This window comes from Ambystoma mexicanum, chromosome 10, assembly GCF_040938575.1.
Source record: "Ambystoma mexicanum isolate Mex_15411 chromosome 10, UKY_AmexF1_1, whole genome shotgun sequence".
NCBI classification, from domain to species: domain Eukaryota; kingdom Metazoa; phylum Chordata; class Amphibia; order Caudata; family Ambystomatidae; genus Ambystoma; species Ambystoma mexicanum.
The window spans coordinates 1,703,780,774-1,703,801,010 of NC_090932.1; the positions used below are offsets into that span (position 1 = coordinate 1,703,780,774).

Genomic DNA, 20,237 nt, shown 5'->3' on the forward strand with positions numbered 1-20,237 from the left:
CCCTCGGCAACTTTGCAGGCCACTTTAGCTCAAGCCTCGCACAGGTGAAGTGACTGGGTCTGCAACCCCATTCTTTCATGTACTTCTGCGATGCTTTCCTTCTTACCTTTTCCTTTTGCACCCTTGATGCTGCCTTTTCTCTGGTACTTCTCATCCCTTTCCCTGCCCTTCCTGCGCACGTTTCAGCAAATAGTTTTCCTTGTTTTTTGTTTTTCTTTCTTTCCTGCCTCCCTTCCGCCCCCTATCACCTGATTGGGCCTAGCACACCATTTTCTCCATCAGCAAGGGTATTTTTCCTTATGTACTTGTGCACGACACTTTAGCTCTGGCCTCACACAGGAGAAGTGTCTGTGACCCCTTTTTTTCACATACTTCTGCATTTTTTCCCTTCTTTTGTTTTCTTTGTGCCCATTGATGCAGCCTTTTCTCTGGCGCCTCTGTCCCCTTTCCCTGCCCTCCTGCGCCCATTTTTGCAACTAGCTTTCATTGTTTTCTTTTTCACCTCCTTCCTGTCCCACCAAGGCCCCAAGTGCCTGATGGGGCCCAGCAGACTATTTCAAACACACCTCCCAGGGCATCCTCTGCCCAGGTAGCCCTCGTCTAAGGGCCTCGATGCAAAGGGCAGCTCTCGAAGAAGCAGCTCAGTCTGTTTGCCTGGGAAAGCTGTAGCAGTCAACCAGCACTGACTTATAAGTTAAGTACGTTGTAGGTAGGGGTTACATTCATTGCTGTACTCCATTAACTACCCCTTCTGTCTTATTACCTGAAAGGTGCATCACTGCCTCGATGACGATAAGAACGAGGTCCTCTTGATTGGACCACAATCTTGGTAAAAGAAACTTGATGGGACCTATACATCTTTTATTATTGACAGCAATGCCATCCCAATCTCCCATGAAATCAAACCTTGGGGGTCTATTTGTACACTAACCTGTCACTAGCCAAGCAAGTCATTGCAATTGCCACCACTGCTGCAGCCTATTCCAAGAAATGAATGAATGCGTGCAGACTTTTCCTTTCAGCTGACAGTTGTATCACGCTTGCAAGAGCATTAATAATTTCCAGACTTGAAAACTGTAACTTACTATTTGCTGGCACTTGCGCCTGCAACAGTAATAAACTGCAAGTGATTCAAATCATTGCTTTGAGAGCCACCTTGAACATCCCAAAAATGAGCATATGTCTGCATTCTGAAGAAAAATGCACTGGCTAACTACCCGCAATCGCATTTTGTTCAACACGATTGCCATCACCCACAAGTGCATCGCCAACAACACTCCAAAATAGCTCTCCATCAAAATCAACAAATGTCAGTCCAATAGACCCACCTGTTCTTCCCACTTGTGTCAACTTTCCATTCTGAGATTTAGCCATCAACGGGATGGGAGGACCAACTTCCCAGTAATTGCAACTAGGAACTGGACCACCACGCCACCTTCACTAAGATCCAAACTTTCCATCCGGGTCTTCCACCAACATATGAAAACGTGGCTATTCTGTTAAACCAGAGTATACCATTAGCCACCCCCTGTACTTGCTTTCAATACAATTTACAGACTTACATGTAACAAGCACAAATATATGCATGCAATGTGTCATTATGTTTTTTTTTATATATATCTTGTAGGTAACCAGCACCTTGATGCCTGTGGGCTTAGTTTACTCTAAAAATGTCAAATAATACATCAATTACCTAATATCTTACCCCCAAGTACTCAGCCTACTTTTGGATTAAAGTGCTATATAAATTCAATAAAATACAAATACAAATACGTTTGCTTACCAGCCATAGGCAGCATTTACCAAACTTGTATAAGGTACCCATTTTGAATCTAGCCTCAATGTATAAGGTTACCTACCATACTTTGCATCAGGCCACTTGGGTTAGTCAGCCACAGTTTGCATTTAGGGCATTTATGGATGGGGTAGAATTGTGAATATTAGCCTGCATCACATCTAGACAGACTTGTGAAGAATAGCATGTGTCAAATCGAGATGGAATTGTGGAGATCTGCAAGCATCACATCTGGATAGTGATGCTACTAAGCAATCCTACTAAAGTACTCTGCGTACACCTCTCAAACTATGAACTACAAACAACCATGAACCGCAAATTGATAAGTTTGTAAAACATGGGGCTTCACCCTAACTAACCTGGGGTAATCCACATGTAGACTCCTTACTCACTGTGCCTTTGAGAGGCTCTGCTTCCCCTCACTGAGGTACTCTTGTTCAGAAGAGAATTGCCATATAGCAGTTCGGTGCTGGGCTGCCCTTGTGGGTGGGACAAAGACTGATATGCAAATGGATATTTCTCCTCCGTGAAGGGTGCAGTGACCTAAAATATAGTTGTAGACCCTCCTCAGTGGCAGAAATTCCAGAGAACAGGTTATTTGAACCACGCTCTTTCTCTGTAGCGGGTCTGCAAACTGTGTGTTAAGTTACCACAGCTGGAGGTTGGACATGATGACCACAGTGGGCCGTATTATGTGATTTTGGATCAATCTTAACAAAGCAAGTATTCGAGCACCCAACGCGGGGGATCCGGGGACATAACTTTATAGGGATGTTAATACAGCCAGGTGAGTGAATATATAGGAAGGGTACCACCACATGGTGGGAGGGGGGGGGGGTCACAATGACTGAAAGCGTTCCTTGTAGATCATCATATTTATTTATTTATTTAGTTTACTTATTTATCTTATTTGTAATAAGCATAGACGTGGCCCGTAGGTATAAGAGTGCAGGGACACACAATTAGAGTGCGTGAGGGCATTTCTCTACCTGCAGAGATGTGATGTCCTTAAATCTGGCACGTTTCCCAGTGTGCAGTAACTAGCATAATGAAGGTAAACCTTCCTTACAGGCAAAAGCGATCTATGACAAAAGAATTGCAGTTCAATGCAAGTAGAGGAATACAACAATTACACACCAGGCCACATAAATGAAAAGCATGTTATCTGCATTACCTGTCAACAACAACCAGGCACATGTAAAACTACCCGGGCGAGTTAAAACAGAGCTCTTGGTGTCTCTGCACGCTCCAAGACCTGGGAACCACAATTCCCAGCATACCTGTAGTTCTGGGCTCAGAATTTATTTCTGATCACTGGCGTTACCACGCCTGGCCCTAACGGGCCAGTTTGTGCTAGTTCGTGCACCGAGTGGCCAGGTTGGATACACCTGTTACTCCCTGTTTTTGGAGTTGTTTCTGCTGTGAGTATTGTAATACGTGTATACTATTTTGTTGGCAGGGGTAGTGGACACCTCGTAGCTCTGCTAAACCTGTCTATACAGTACTCTTCAGGAGTGTCTCTTTAGGGTTTGTATGAGCGATTATCATTCGGATTTTCTTATTGTTCTGGCTTAAGGTGTTGCCTATACCTGTACATGTTCCGCCTACCTGTTTCATAATATTAACATAAATTTACTGTGTCTGTGCCAGTACGGGCATTACAGAAGTCCTGGAGGGTATAAATGCTGCACATGTAAAACTTGAAGTAAATAGTGTCTTGTAGAGGAGGTGCCAAGCTCGATTCACACTCCAACCGCCCATTTTGAAGTACCAGGAACATTCACGCCAAAATATGTGATGTATGATGAGCAAATAAACCAGCAGAGAGCCGCTGTTGGGCTCTGTCCAGTACCTATAAGAAGAACAGCACCTGTTGAAGTACTGACACCTAAGAAAACCTGGACAGTAAGGTAACCATTGAGAAAACCATATCGACAAATGAGACATAATGTACTTGTCATTAAACGGACTCCCTTTGCCAAACTATCAAGTTGTCATTATTCTTTTGATGCAAGAGTATTAATCTGCATCCCCATCCATCTCAAGGGTGCTGCTGCTCTATGCGCCGGATGGGGTCCCACTGAACAGTCTCATCTCCATGTCAGAGGAGCCATAATATATCGGAAGCAGCTCTATTGACTAGTTGTACTCATATGCAGAGTATGCCCGTTGCTGCATGTAGTGGCATGCACAGTGCTCGCTATCTGAGTTCATCTTTTGAGTCTCATAGCAATAGTACCGGCTCTGAGGATGCAGGTAGGCATAGTGGGGTATTTAGTTCTATTCTGCCACAGTATATGGCTCCTACTTCATTTCCTATCACTGCCCCCATTATCCCGCCCCATGAGGTTGCTTTTAAGGGCCATGTACAGGGAAAGGTGGCATGTGAGGCGGATATAACTACAGAGAGTCAGGAATACAATATGATCAGTGTCTCAGAGAACATATCTATCGAACCCTCAAGTATGTGTAGGAAGAAAGCTGACAAGTTTGTTGATACTGTTCAAATTATGCATGAAATATCGGGGATGGCCAAGAGCCATTGACCTTGACCTCTGGAGGTAAGCTGTCTCATCACATTGATATGTCCATGACCTCTAGATCTGATAAATTATATATGACATGCAGTGAGATCAAGAGGTTTATTGTGAGGAGTAAAGTGAAATGTATGTTATTAAATACCAGGTCCCTGGTTAGACATGCAGCTGATGTCACAATTTATATCCTGGATCAACAAATAGATTTTTGTGTGATCACAGATTCTTGGCTTGATATCGCAGACGGACCCTCACTGTCTGTGGCGGTCCCCATTGGTTATAATATTCTTAGACAAGATTGTTCGAATGCCAGAGGCGGTGGTGTTGCTTTAATCTATAATCAATATTTTAATATCTGTAAAATTGATACTCAACAGATCCTGGATTGCAAAGTACTCTGGGTTAAGTATCAAGTTAACCCTAATTCGACCATCAATATTGTGATTGTCTATAGACCACCTCACAGCTCAGAGGATGTTATCAAACATGTTAGTGACTTTATAGCCCCTATGTTAAAACCTAATACAAAAACTATGATTTTAGGGGATTTCAACTTTGGCTATTTTAACCTTTTATTGATGCACCAGCTATCTTATTGAAATCATTGTTATCTGACATTGGGTTTGAACAACATATTAGTTCCTCTGCTCATGAAAAAGGTAGAGCCCTGGATTAGGTCCTATCTCAAAACATTTGCATTGAGGATGCACAGAACAATCAATGCCCATGGTCGGATCACCATCTTTTAGACTGCAACATGACCATCCTCCCAGTCCAAGAAATCCCCAGAGAAGGGTGCAGGGTGACTTTTAGAAATATCCGTAAGCTTACCCCGGCAGCCATGGCCCTTTTTTTTTTGCACCTTTTTTGCAAATGACTTAGCTGACCTCAATTCAGCAGAAGAACTTTCCAATCTCTATTGTAAAACATTGGAATTAGCTGTGGAAAACTTAGCGCCAGAAAAATTGTGTTTAATTATGAAACCACCTGACAAAAAATGGTTTACGCCAGAAATACGAGTCCTTTGAAAAAAATGCTCAGATGGCTCTCAAACATTGGGATGAATCCAAGACTGATGGGGATAAACTCAATTATGTACAGGTCGCCAAAGGAGATATTCAACCGTATCCAGGCTGAAAAGTATGACTTTTTGGCCATTACCGAACCCTGGCTACACGCCGCTGCAGGCCCGGCCTCTTGTCAGCGATCCCCATTGAGTACACTATCCTAAGAGCTGATAGATGCGTTGCTCATGGAGGAGGCATGGCTCTCATTGTCAAATCTAATTCATCTTTGCAACTAGCCCCGCCCCTCAACATTACATCGTGTGAAACCCTTACAGCCAAATTATCTATTACCAACTCTCAGACTCTCACGATCCGCCTCATATACAGACCCCAGGTCCCATTGGATCCTTTGAGGAGGACATCTCCACTATTTTATCTGACAACTTAAATAGTTCCTCACAAGTCCTACTGCTAGGGGACCTTAACTTGGGCTTCAATGACCCCAAAGATCTACATGCAACAAAGGTTGCTGACACTCTGACCGAACTTGGCCTCACCCAGAGAGTGACCCTTCCCACACACAACAAAGGGAGAATACTCGACTGGGTGGTGGATTATAATTGTAAAGCATCTATCTCGGCTATAACCCCCCAGGTCTGGACAGACCACCATCTCCTGACATTTACTCTAGTATCTAAAAGGTCCACCGCCAAACTTACCCCTCCCGCCCTCCCATCCCGACAAGTAACAAAAAGAATATTACTACTGACAAATTACTACCCCTTATTCTTCCTACCCTTAACTTACTGGAGAGCATGGAGCCTGACTCGTTAGTCAAAATTATGACCGCATCACTTGACTCCATTGCCCCACTAAAAATGAGACAAAGTAAATCCAAAGCCCACCTCAATTCATGGTACACTCCACACCTGAAATCACTACAGATGGAAAAAAGACACTGCAAGGTATCTTGGAGATTACTCCCCTCCTCAGAAAATAAAATTAACCTCAGAAATATCACCTCTCATTACAAGAGGGAAATACTTCTTGCCAAACGTGAAACTTATAACTCCAGAATCTCACAAGCCAACTCAGTATGAAAAAACTATCCGTAATTCTAAAAGAACTAGAAGCACCCATCCCAGTGCAAGATAATTGTGTGAAAGACAAATCCTGGTGCTCTAACATTCTGCAAGCACTAGCTAATAAAGTCATTAACCTCCAAGATAAAATTGCTAACAAAAAAGCTTCCCTACCCAACACAACATCACCCAACATCTCCTCTATGCCCCTTCACAGTACCACACGTCCCCCACACTTCAGATTCACTAAAGTCTCTATCCATGAGACTGAAAAAGTCATACTGTCACTCAAACCCTTGAATTGCCAGGGTGATCAATGTCCCGCCCAACTCATTGAGGATTCAGTAAGAGATCTTTCACCTTTTATCTCGAAGCTAATCAATGCCTCATTCACCTCTGGCACTATCCCAAGTAACCTTAAAGTAACCTTAAAGTCCAGACACTAGACCCGACCATACCTACTAACTACCACCCTATCACAACAGTGCCGTTTCGTCTGAAATCATAGATAAGATCGCTTATCGACAAATACAGAAGTATTTGGAAACCAACCAACTTCTAGGAGCTCGCCAATCAGGCTTTCGGTCACAACATGGCACAGAAACATCTCTAAATGACCTTAAGACCCAAATAGATGAGCTTAGGGAAAATAGGAAATCAGCCCTACTTCTCCTCCTCGACATATCAGCTGCATTTGACCTTGTGGACCACAAGGCCCTATGCAGCCATCTGGATTCAGCAGTGCATTTCTCTAAAGAAGCTATAGCCTGGATACAAGCATTTTTAAGTGACAGGACTATGAGAGTCTTCTCTCCCACATCTGCGGCAGACCCATCCCCATTACTTGTGGAGTGCCCCATGTGTCTCACATACATTATACAATATATTCACTAAGCCCCTTTTCGATGATCTGGACCATCTTGGTATCACCTACACTAATTATTTGGATGATACCCAGATTCTCCTACCACTTACTGGAGATTATGACAAGGATTTGGCCTTAGTGAATAGGGTATATCTGATCATCCAGGCATGGATGGCTGCACACGGACTATGCTTGAACGATGACAATACTGAGCTCATCATCCTGGGCACTACCTCAAGCCTCAACAAACTGGGACCCAAATATACTACCTTCAATATTGATAATAACCCCATTACTGTCGCCAACGAAGTGAAAACATTAGGATTCTACATTGACTCTAACCTTTCATTCACCAAACAGGTTAATACCATGGCATCCGCCACTGCATATACCTGCAAATTAATCGGACCATTTAAACCTTTCCTATCCAAAAAAAGTTACATTACCCTCGCCAGAGCTCTTATATTGTCTAAACTGGATTACTGAAACTCTCTTTACATAGGGGCTAACAATCACATTATTAAGATAATTCAATCCCTCCAGAACAATGCCCTGAGAGCAGCCCTCGGAATAGCCAGTAGAGAACACGTCTCCAATACTAGAAGACAAAACAACTAGTTATCTACCCACGATAAAAACTGGCTGAAAACTACCTCACTCACCCACAAATATCTGAACAGTGCGGCGCCTTGCTACCTCAAAGAGAGATTCACCAGAAAATCTTCAGTAAGGCCCACCAGAACAGCCAACAATAATTGCCTCACAGTCCCAAGATTTAAACCCTCCAAGGTTGGGGGCTGCAGCTACCCGGTCAAGGAAGCACAGCTTTGGAATGCCCTACCCCGCTCCTTGCGAGAAGATCAAATATACGCACATTTCAGACAGAACCTCATAAACTGGTTTAAAGACAATGACCAGTAATGCCTCCACCTCACACACTACTGCACTGTAAACAGATTTCAGAATGTCTTTGAATTTTGCCCCCTCTGTATAGCCTTTTGTTGTATGATGCCCTTCAGTATAGCCTCCTGCTGACCTGCTGTTAATACTCCCTTATATATGATGTACATGCTACACCTCTTATGCCTGATTTATGTGCACTTTCCTGATTTGTATTCTCTCTTTTGATGTGTACTAAGCTGTACGATTTCTTATTCCGGTGCGCCCTGATACCCCAGGGTCTGGTGCGCGATACAAATAAATAAACAAACAAACAAAGGCTACAAATGTTCCATTGTTTGTGCCAAAAGAAATGATCATGATCTTTGTATTTTTGGAGCAGTGTCCAGCTCTAAGGAACTCTTTCGGATCCTTAAGGAGCTGGAAACCCCTGTCTCTCCTCCTAGCCACCTGGTGAAATTATATCCAGGATGCTTTCCTGGATAAACTTGAGAAAAGACAGGAAAATAGCAGGCAGAAAAATAAAGACTATCCATTGGAAGGGATAACTATTCCAGCACAGGAAGTTTCCAAATCCTTCCCAGAGTTTACTTTTAAGCCTATCTCTGAGCAGTATTTGTCTGAGATTTTGGGCAAACTCAACCCCACTAATTGTAGGGGTGATGTCTGCCCAGCAATTACCATTACAGCCTGTGCTCCACATTTGGTGCCTCTGATTACCATGTTCATCAATGCCTCGTTCAGGGTAAATATTGTCCTAAGAAATATCAAGCAAGCATGGATTCTACCACTTATCAAGAAGCCCTCTCTTGATCCTGGTATAGCGGGTAATTATCACCCCATCACAAACGTGCCCAATCTGTTGAAGATTTTAGACATCTTCAGATTGAAGCCTTCTTGGCCGCTCATGATATTTTGGGGTCCAAACAATCAGGTTTTAGAAAAGCCCACGGTACTGAATCCACGCTACTGGAGCTTAAGACTGATATAATGCAAACTATGGCAGAGGGCAACACTACGGTGCTTATGCTTCCAGATCTCTTTGCTGCATTTGATCTTCTTGATCACACTGTTCTGGCAGAGAGATTACGGACAAATGCAAATTTTTCTGAGCCAGCGATGGAATGGGTGAAATCTTTCCTTGCGGATGGTAGGGCCAGGGTTTTTTTTGACAACATTAAGGCTGAGGAGTTCTCCGTCTTATGTGGGCTCCCACTGGGCTCATGCGTGGCACCCACCCTCTTTAACATTTTCATGATTCCTCTATTTGAACAACTAGATACATTGGGTGTGGTGTACGCAAACAATACAGACAATAATACACAGTGTCTTGTGCCCATGACTGGTGATTATGCGCGTGACGCTGCCTCACTAAATTGCTCCTACAAAATTTTCCAGGCATGGATGCAAGTAAATAAACTAGCCCTAAATACTTCAAAGACCAAACATTTGATTCTGGTACGGCAACACATTTGAGAAAACTCACTGCAAAATACATATCATTTAAAATTGCAGACTGTGTTATTCATATTCAGAATAAGGTCAAGACACTGGGTATGATCTTGGATCAGGAATTTGCCACGAAAAATCAGGTCAACTTCCTTGTCTCCAGCACATGTTATCATCTCAAAGTTCTAGCTAGCACAGTTATGGCCCTTTCTGTCTTCAGAAAATTGTGCCACAGTGGCTCGTGCCATTATCGGTGGCAAGATTATTGCTCTAGTCTATTGCTGGGCATTTCCAAGCAGGATCTGACCCTCCTGCAGGTGATCCAAAATAAGGCTTTGCGCATTGTAACAGGGCTACAAAGGAGAGATCATGTTATATCGGCCAGGAGCGCATTACATTGGCTCCCCATTTGGAGCCGGATCATCTACCATGTGATGTGCTTTAAGCATAAATGTCTCTCGGCCAAACCCCTAAGTCTGGCCAGTCGCAAATACTGAGGCCTAACAACAGCAGTCTCCTAGAAACACGGAGAACACATCTGTCCTACGTGGAGCACATATCTTCTCCACATGCTGCTCCACGGTTGGCGAACCTGCTTCCGCTAGATTTGAGGTCATGTACCAAATTGCAACTTTTCAAGAGCAGATTGTAAACACATCTATTTGAATAAAGTCTGCCCATTAATATGGCTCTGTACAGCTTCCATAGAACTTTTCTTCTCCGCTGTCTGCTTCTTGTGGTCAATTTTTGATGCCTCTGCGTTTGTCATGTTTTGCACTATCATGCCCCCGGGCTCGTCATCTAGTGTGTTACAAATAAAATACAAATCTTAAAATTGCAAACAACCCAGATGGTATGAAAAGCGATGACTCAAAAGGTGGAAAATACAAACATGGCAACCTTTGTCTTCGTGATGGGCACCACATTTAATAACCTAACAATTTTAGAAGTCTAAATATTTCAAATAACGTTTTGGGGAAGTGCTTTGAGCTGTCCTTGCTACTGCTGCTGCCGTGTGCGCAGAAGGGAACATTCTTGGCGCTATTCATGGTTCCTCCCAATGAGCCCGGAGATGCTGCTTAAGGCACAGCCTGTGCGCAATTGCGCGCGTGCATTTGAGGAAGTGTTGTTTGTTGGCCTAGCTTCCTGGTGGAAGAAGGGAAGGAGGGTAACTGTAACCGTAGAAAGACATAGAGGACTCTCTAATTATTTACACCAAGGCCATAGCATTGTATAAGCTTTTTGCTAATACCGCTCCCATGTCTAATACTAGCCCAGGGGATGCTAGTAACACTAGCATGGCCTCGACCTCTATGCTTAGGGCGTTTGATACTCTACTCTCTACGCCGGATGAGAAATGAGAGGGTAGAAATGTAGACATTCCATCTGTGCTCCTACATAAGAGCATTAATCGACGACGTAAAATACTGAGAGATCACGCCTCAAACACTGATGCGATCATTCATGTAGCACCCATGGGGGTAAATACTGTCATGGATCAAACCTCCCAAATAATCTGTACTGACAAGGCAGTTCACAAAGCAATCGGAGAGCCGACTAGATGTAAGAATAAACGGGTATCCAAAGCCTGTATGTATGCAGAGCGACACAAAGTGCGCAAACATGCGTGTGTTGTAAGTGAAAAGGATGTGATCGGCAAGACTTTCAGCTCAGACTTATCTAATGTTAATGACCCCTCGGTCACCATTTCAATACCACAAGTGATGGAGGATAAATGTGATGGAGGTGACACGCCCCGAATAATGTGATTGATGCTGAGCGCTTCTTGGTAAGCAACTGCGGCACACCCTCTCCACCTCTTGCTACCACTAATGTGGAGAATGAAAGATATGTTCTGAATATCGCGACACAAACAGGTGGAAATAGACAATCTAAATTAACTGAGATTCGGGCTGCAAATACACCAGAAAACAACAAACTTGAGGCCAGCAACTTACTTGCCGACAGTCGATATGAGTTCCGTGCTCTGCACCTACAGCCTCTGTCTTCAGGAGAACATTTGCTACCATTGAATAGAGCAGTGGCTCTCTGTATTCTACACACTGTAGCAGCCCAAAGAGTCATCACCACCGACGACATCAAGATTGTTGACCAACTAGAGCACATAGCAAACCCTATATTGAATATTTGGCTCACATCTGAAGCTACCCTGGAATATATTCTCAAATATGAAAGAGCTGTACAGATTGATATAGTTGTAAGGTTGTGAAAATGACCTCAACTAAGGTCAGGAATAATACACTTGCAAACACAGTGGAAGGAAGTAAGAAACACAAGAAAAGGGGCCACATACCACTAATCAAAATACTGTAGCACCGAGAAGTAGTCCCTCGACACATCATGTTGAAGGTAGAACCCCCACTAAAAATGGTGAGGGCGATGCCATAGAAAAAATATCCAATCATCAAAACTGTCACCATGAACTCCACACCAAAGATATATGTGGAGAAAAGTGTGGGACAGTGGAAGTATACTGGCAATGGCTCCCAGTCTTCAAAACCCATATTTTATACATTTCACGATGACATCAACATCAAGTGTTCGTGGAACACTCGAGGGTTCATACAGTGCCAGGGAAGATGGCCTACTGGACAATATGAGTCTCTTTTCCATCATTGAATTACAAGAAACCTGGGCGATGGAACAGTGCCATCCTGATGGTAGGAACACCATGCATATATCCGCTACTAAAGGCCCCATTGGGTGCCCTAAAGGAGGACTAAAAATTTCAGTACACCAGCCTCGGCATCTAAGTGAAATAATTGGGTCATCTTCCTTGGTTCAGGTGGTTAAAGTAGCTCACCCACAAACTGCTATAGATTTGATCAACTTTTATGACCCTCCTCCCCCAATTTTGCAGCCTCTAGATGAAATATGGACACAATACTAAAAAGTATTCGACAACGATGCATCTAACCTTCCAGTTTGGATAGTGGGCGATGTTAATTCTAGAACAGTGACACGATTATAGATGCTTCCTTCCAAAGTAAGGCTTCTCCTGCTGCATTCTCTGCTACAAATCCGTGACAGGGTTAAGGTTTCGGCGAATATGCTATATGCCTTTGGTTTTACCAAGCTAAATGTGTATTGTACAGGGGGCACCACTAAGGTTTTCATGCGTGTGAGTGATAAAAGTGCCTCCACTATCGACTATGTCTTTGCCAACCCAGCATGATTGGCGTTAGTGGAGGGCATTTCTATCCTGACGCGCGAGGAAAGCGACCACGTGACCTAGTGTGTACTTCTCAAGCCCTTATCAGATAATAGGGCGTCCTATTACTGTGACATAAACAGGGACATATGTATCAATAGTGGACACAATCCCACTCTCTGGAAGGCACCTAATTTAGATAAAGCTAAAAATACATCTGATAGGCCACTCCCCATCTTTATTCAGCAATATGCTTCTAATTGTGGCTCCAGCATAACCAGTACCTGTCTAATTGTTCATTATTGATTAAAAGCATAAATGAGTCTTTCCAACAGAAATTACACTACAAAAGCTCCCATGAGCCTTGGAAAAGGGTCTCTAGGAAGGGTTCCCATTATGACCCCGGGATTGTAGCACCGAAAAAACAACTCTGTGCTAACATTACAGATGTGCTTTACCCTATATTAGGTTTGTACAGTGTCATTGCAATCAATGACCATATAAAAATAGCCACAAATAATTATCGTAGATGGCTCCAAGCACATCGACTTAGATGTGAGAGGGAGACATGGCAACAGATTGCCCACCTGGCTACTGCCAGAAACACCACTGAAATCTGGAGTGTGATTCGGGGGACAGCTAAGAGAGACTTGCCTATTAATAGTGTTCCTGAGCGTGTGTGGTCCACTCCTATTGCAGCTACTTTAGGTGCGGCTACCCTGTTGATGGAGAGTTGTCTTTACCACCTGTAAAATGGGAAAGTAAGTCATCGATATCAGACGTTACCACAATAATTGAGAGATTGCATAACTCCAGAGCAGCTGGCCCTGACAGGACATGCAATAGTCCCCTTAAATTGTCCCCAGGGATGAGGGCACATGCATTACATCTCTTTCTTGTCCACATTGGAGAATGTGGTAATCTTCCTGCCACCTGGACTGAGAGCCATAACCTTCCTGTGCACAAGAAGGGTCCCTGGAATGAGACTTCCTATTACTGCATGCTGGCCACGCTAGATATACCGGCGAACATATTTGTAAAGCTCTGTTAGTAGAACCGAATCTAATCAGACGGGCTTCAGGAGGAAATCTGACACGCTGCATACCTTACTAATCTTGGTTTCGGCAGTCGAATATGCATGGATGAGACGTGACTTTGCCTTCTACAGTGCTGCATTCGATAACGTGATGCACAACGAACTCTGTAAATATTTTGTTGCATGGAATACCCTGTGCAGCCTGTTAAAAATGATTATGTTGTTACGACAAGATTTGTGGAATCGATTCAATGATTTTCCTGAATCTACTGTGAAGCAGCAGCAAATGTTGGCAAACCCCCATCATGCCCGACACAAGGCAACTCATCAAAACTCCAATTAGCATAAAAAGGAAGTGACTAAGACTGCCCATCTGCTGACGTCCTTGAACACCCAAGGCTTTACCCACCTTCTTCAAGAAGACTCTCCGATAAACGATAATTATTTTATAATCTGCCATCAAGAGACGTGGCTGCGTACAATTCCAACATGTGATGGTTACTCAATATACCAAAATGCTGCAGGAAAAAAACAATATGGGTGCCCATATTCAGGCTTAATTACCATGGTTAAACATAACAACAGCTGGAAAGTACTAAGTTCTTTTAACCCAAATTTATTTATACAAGTTACTACTCTGGAACAAAGTAATTTGAACCTATCAAATCCAAATCCAGTTATTAATTATAAATGTATACTGGAATCCAGCAATGATCTCACAAAATGAATTCATTTTTGCAGTAACCAAACAAATTGATAATGGATTATTGATTTTTGACGATCCATTCATCTTAATTTGTGGTTTCCTAAATTTCTCATGATTCAATGAAGCTAATCAATTGATCACTGCAAGAGCATACAACCAGTCAGAAAATCGGATAGATCGTGGCCAATGTTGGTCAGATGAGATGGCCCTGAGACAATGTGAAATGTTAAACGGGTGAACCAAAGGTGACATTCCAGCTGCAAAAACATGGCATAGAGGCACCAGTACCAAGACATTCGACTGCATCTGGGCCTCGAGAAACTTGCTAAGTAAAATCGTTAAACTAACAACAGTAAAAACGTTGAAAAGTGATCACGACCCCCTACGTCTAGTCTTGCGGTGGCCCAAAGAAGAGAGTCCTGTAAGATATACTCCGACCCTTGCCATAAACAATGGAAACAACAGACTTCGAATAAATGCAAACCAAATAATACATTTGACATCTAAAATGGGCTGCTGTAAAGAAAATGAAATCGGAGCAAATTATGAACCGTTTCTACACCAATTTAAACCAAGAATTATTGGCAACAAAATGATATTGTTGCCGAAATACCGCTATAGTATTACAGTGGCAGAAGCAAAAAAAGAATTGGCAAAAGACCTCAGATGCTTAAGGAAATCGAAAACCAAAGACAATAAAGATTTGATTAAAAAAATGATGCCAAAGTTACCAGAACTGGCTTAAATCCTTTAATACGATCCGAGACCAAGATCAAGCCGAAATAAATGCTCCGGCTAATTATGTTAAAGGATAGCAGACACACATGGGAAATAATAAATACTGGCCAGTCAAAGCAAACATTTGTCATGTCAAATGGAGGAAATGCACAAACTGGGTCAAACATTTCTCGACTGTCTTTGCGACTAAAGTACCTACTGAAATGTCTTCTTACCCTCACATAACATCGAGCTGGTCGGTAACAGAAACACACGAAAACATAGAAAAGGCTATCCAAAAATTTAAAAAATCAAGAGCTCTGGGTCCTGATAGCATTTCAAATGTAACACTCAAACAAAACAAATCGCAATGGGCCTCTTTTATCAAGATCTTGTTTGAGCAGATTGCGAGGACCAAAACACTTCCCGAGACATGGAGACAAGCAGTGATTGTGTCGGTGTTCAAGAAGGGCGATCGAGATGATCCTGCAAACTATCGTCCGATCGCCCTTCTTGATACCATGGGTAAAGTGTTTGCAGCATTTCTGCAAGAAAAACTGGCAAAATGGGCAGAAGGTGCAGCAGCGACAGATAAGCGGCAAACAGGATTCACCAAAGGAGTAGGAGTCGAGCTAAATCTGATGTTACTCAATATAGCTAAATTAGAAGCTCTGAAGAACAAAAAATAACTATTTATTGCATGTATCGACTTAAAACAGGCTTTCAATTGTATTAATAGGCAGACTTTATGGAGTAAACTGAAGGCCTGGGGACGTCCCGACAATTTATTACAGCCGATAATGGCATTATATTCAAGCACATCGATTAGAGTAAGGCTAAATAAACAAGGAGACCTAACAGAAGAAGTACACACTGAAAGGGAAGTGAAAAAGGGATGCCATTTAGTGGCACTCCTGTTTACACTCTTCATCTCAGATCTACCAAAGGCTTTAATGCAACCAAGGACCTTCCTCCAAAAGTCAATGGTGAGCAAATCAGCTGGGTTATCTACGCTGATGACATTGTGCTCCTAGATCTAAGACAAATAGGCCTACAAAGATTACTTACAGCCTTACAATGCATTCTGACGGAAAACGATCTGGAACTAAAGTACAAAAATCCAAGATAATATCTTTTGGTCGGAAATTACAACCTCGATCTAAGAGCTTTACCTAGAAGGTAAACAATAAACCCTTGCAACAAACTGATAGAATACGCTATCTAGGAGTCATTTTCAATACTTCAATATGGGAATGGAGCTGGAAGCAAGACTTGCTGTCATGAATACAGATGTTTGCTTTACAAGGAGCCAAGCTGCATGCCAAGTTTGGCAATTTACACTGTCTTCGGTATTAACATTCTATCTGCAAAAAGGGGTCCCTGCAATAACCTTTGGCAGCGAAGCTGGATGGAACATCAATGCACAATTATGGGATCAATTGGAAGCAATTTTCTGGCGTAAAGTGCTGAAACTCCCCCAAAGTGTATCAATGATCGCCATTCGTCAAGTATAGAATCATTATATGGTACAGTCTTGTGGAAATCTATAACAACTTTACGCAGGATGTCAGTTCACCCTACGGTGAAACCATATGAGATTCTAAAAGTGAAACCAATGTATATCTTGAATGATCTTCTTAGAATATGAGAAGTGAAACTATTAAAGACACTAAAGGAAGCAGAGGTACATTTGGAACAAGTGCCACAAATTGCAAGCAAGAGGATTCGCAGATGCAGCTGGATTGTTAACGAGGGAAAACGTATGAAAATGAAGACAACTTGTGATTTTGGACTCTCTTTACACGAAAATGGTGTCCTTTCAAAATATCTGTCCAAATTACCCTCACGTTACTCTCGGGATCAATTCCTCATATTGCGATTGAACCTCTACAAAACTAAAGAGATAATGGGCCTCATTACGAGGTTGGAGGTAAGGGGTTACCGGCACCGGTAAGGATGCCGGTGCCGGTAACCTCTTACCCCCGTATTACGAGGTCCCTTAGTGGGTCCCGCTATGGGCACCTGGTTTTACCAGGCGCCCTTAGCGGGATCCGCTAAGGGAGCAGGGAGCTAATAACGGGCCCATTATTAGCTCCATCTTCATTCCTATTGAGCCCTATGGGGGCTCGAATGGGAATGGGGAATGGTTCTCAGAATGGGGACTTACCAGGTCCTCCAAGGTTGGAATGACCCGGTAAGTCCCTATTCCGAGAACCTGGACCCGGAATGGGGTAAGGGGTGCTAATAGCACCATGGCTACCTCCTACCTCGTAATGAGGCCCATTGACTCTGAAACGAGAGAGTAAAACAACAGATAATGTATGCCGCTTTTTCAACCACACTGTTGAGTCCGTGAAACATTTGGTGATTGGCTGCACAGCAATCTCTACCTTACGCACGCTAAACATTGGGAAATATGCACCCAAAATGACAACATGGAGGAGTGGTGGAGATACTTGATTTCTGGTGGAAATCAGCAATTGACTTGTGGAGTTATACATTTTATGGACAATATCATGTTAGATTGTTCAAAAAACATAATTCTCTAGCTGATAACCTCATGGTGGGCCGTTAATTAAGAAGTGTGGGTAGAAATATGGTAGTTGTGTTAGTTGTGACAAAAAGTTTGTTTTTCTTTTCAAAACTAAGTTACAAAATAAAATAAAACATTTAAAAATAATGATGTTGTTACACACAGATAATAGTATTAAGGTCTGCCTAGGTGGTCAAGGCATGTTAACTGAAACTGTGAGTACAACAGGAGGTGTGAAACAAGGCTGCTTAGTTGTGGCAACCCTCTTTAATCTCTATCTTTCTGACCTGAAAGATGTCTTTAGCTGTTTGAATAATTACCCAGTCAAAGTGGGCAAACAAAGCAATTGTTGGCTGGGATATTCCGATGATCTAATCCTGTTAGAACATACCAGTAAGGGGCTGCAAACTATGAGTAATGCCCTGGGGGATTACACAAAAATAAACGGTCTAAGAGTAATTATCAGTAAGAGTAAGATCATGGCATTTACGGCAAAACTAAGTCTAGCCATGGCATTATATGGAGGCTTGACGGTGTGCCGATTGAACGTGTTAAGTGCTACAATGAGAACCTGAAATGGAACACACACTGGAATGAACCCAAAGAGAAAGGAGTGAAAACAGTCAATACTCTCAGCACCTTCATTGGGGGCAATGGAGGGTGTTCTATACAGACGATCCTGCTGACATACCTGTCTAAAGTTCTGCCAGTGTGGACCTATGGTATAGGGTTAGGCTTTGTTACTATAGTTCTGTATTTAACCGTTTAGGGCAAGATTGTATGTATGAATTATAAGGCGTGTGATATGTGTGTATATGTATTTTATTTCTTGTTCGCCAGGGAGTAAAAGCAAGGGTTTGCACCTGTGGCTGTTCAAACATTTTGAACTACGACTCCCATGATCCTTCATCATTCACTATGCATCCAGAGGTGATGAGAGTTGTAGTGCAAAACATTTGGAGAGACAGGCACCCTAGGATAGAATTGCTGATAAACAACGTGCTGGGAATACTTTTACTTATCGGTGTATGTAACTTTTAAGGTTTGTTTAAAACACAAGAAAGTGGATTTTTTGATGATGATTTCATAAGCATCAGGTCCATCATCCAGACGCATTCCTGGACAGGAGCGCGCGCAAATACACAAAAGAGCTTCTTTCACTGTAAACATATACTCAGACGAGAACATCGAATCCGGGCAGTAATGTTTTTAGGTTGCTCTCGAGAATGTGTGGGCATGGTTGCAGGATCTGATAGCATCATAGCCAAATTGGACTCAACTTACAAACATTTCCAGCTGGGAGATGCTCTAATTTCCACTCTTCCCAAGGTTAAAATCCTAGGCGTGGTATTGGAACAATCACTCAAGATGAATTCTTATGTGGCCAGTACCGTCTCTTCCGCCAACTATTATATTAAATTGTTATCCCATCTGCGTCCATACATCTCCCAATCCAATGCTGAGACCATCGCCCGAGCCATTATAGGCTCCAAACTAGACTACTGTTGTAGCCTATTAGCAGGCTCCAGTAAAAAAATCATCAAACGCCTTCAGGTGTTTCAGAAAGGAGCTGTTAGAGTGATATCCGGTCTTGCATACAGGGTACATGTCTCGGAGGCACGTCGAGCACTACACTGGCTGCCCGTGGAATCAAGAATCTCCTTCAGACTTATGGTCATCACTTTTAAATGCCTTCAGGGCAAGATGCCCTCCTACCTGCAAAGGTACATTGGAATAAAATCTTCTGCCAGAAACCTTCGGTCCAACAACCGGAACCTGCTCCAGCAGCCCATAGTCAAAGGCAAAAAGGCACAATGTGGTGCTTTTGCCTCAGTGGCACCGGCACTTTAAAACACTCTGCCTGACCAACTGAGAAATTCATCATCCCTGAATACATTCAAGAAGGGCCTTAAAACCTTCCTCTTCAAATAGTTGCCCCTGGTTTTCAGTTACCTTTTCCATTAGATCGTTCAGCCTCTTTATCTCTCCTTTCTTCTATGTTTTTTGTCTGCGCCCTCACACCTATGGGTTTATGGTGTGCCATACAAATGCTATAAAGTAAAGTAAAGTAAAGCGCTCAAGACTTTGACTGCAGGATCTCAGGAGCTACATGCAGTATCACCAATGTGGTCAAGGTGTGTGTTCAGTCTGCCATCATTTCTCTGTCTCCTATGTCTCTGGAATCCTCCTTACAGACATCTCCCAAAGATAGAGGACGCGACTCACAATGCAATGTCCAGAGTTGGCCAAGGGACAGAGACGCGCTTGTCCTGCCTACAGGGATGGAGTGGCCTATAGGGAACTCTGGAGATTTCCCAGTGGGCCTCTGCATCATGGGCAGTGGTGGACTGGCCTATAGGTAGCTCTGGAGATTTCCTGGTGGACATCTGCATGGCTGCCTAAACACTTTGTCGAGGAACTGAGGCCTGCAAAAGCCC

General features: G+C 42.9%; 1 protein-coding gene across 1 annotated transcript in view; it reads right to left on the reverse strand.

Annotated features, from left to right (window-relative positions):
* LOC138492751 (transmembrane protein 132D-like) overlaps positions 1 to 20,237 on the reverse strand; it is a 4,310,707-nt gene that overhangs the window by 2,473,413 nt on the left and 1,817,057 nt on the right. The gene's annotated exons all lie outside the window — the stretch shown is intronic.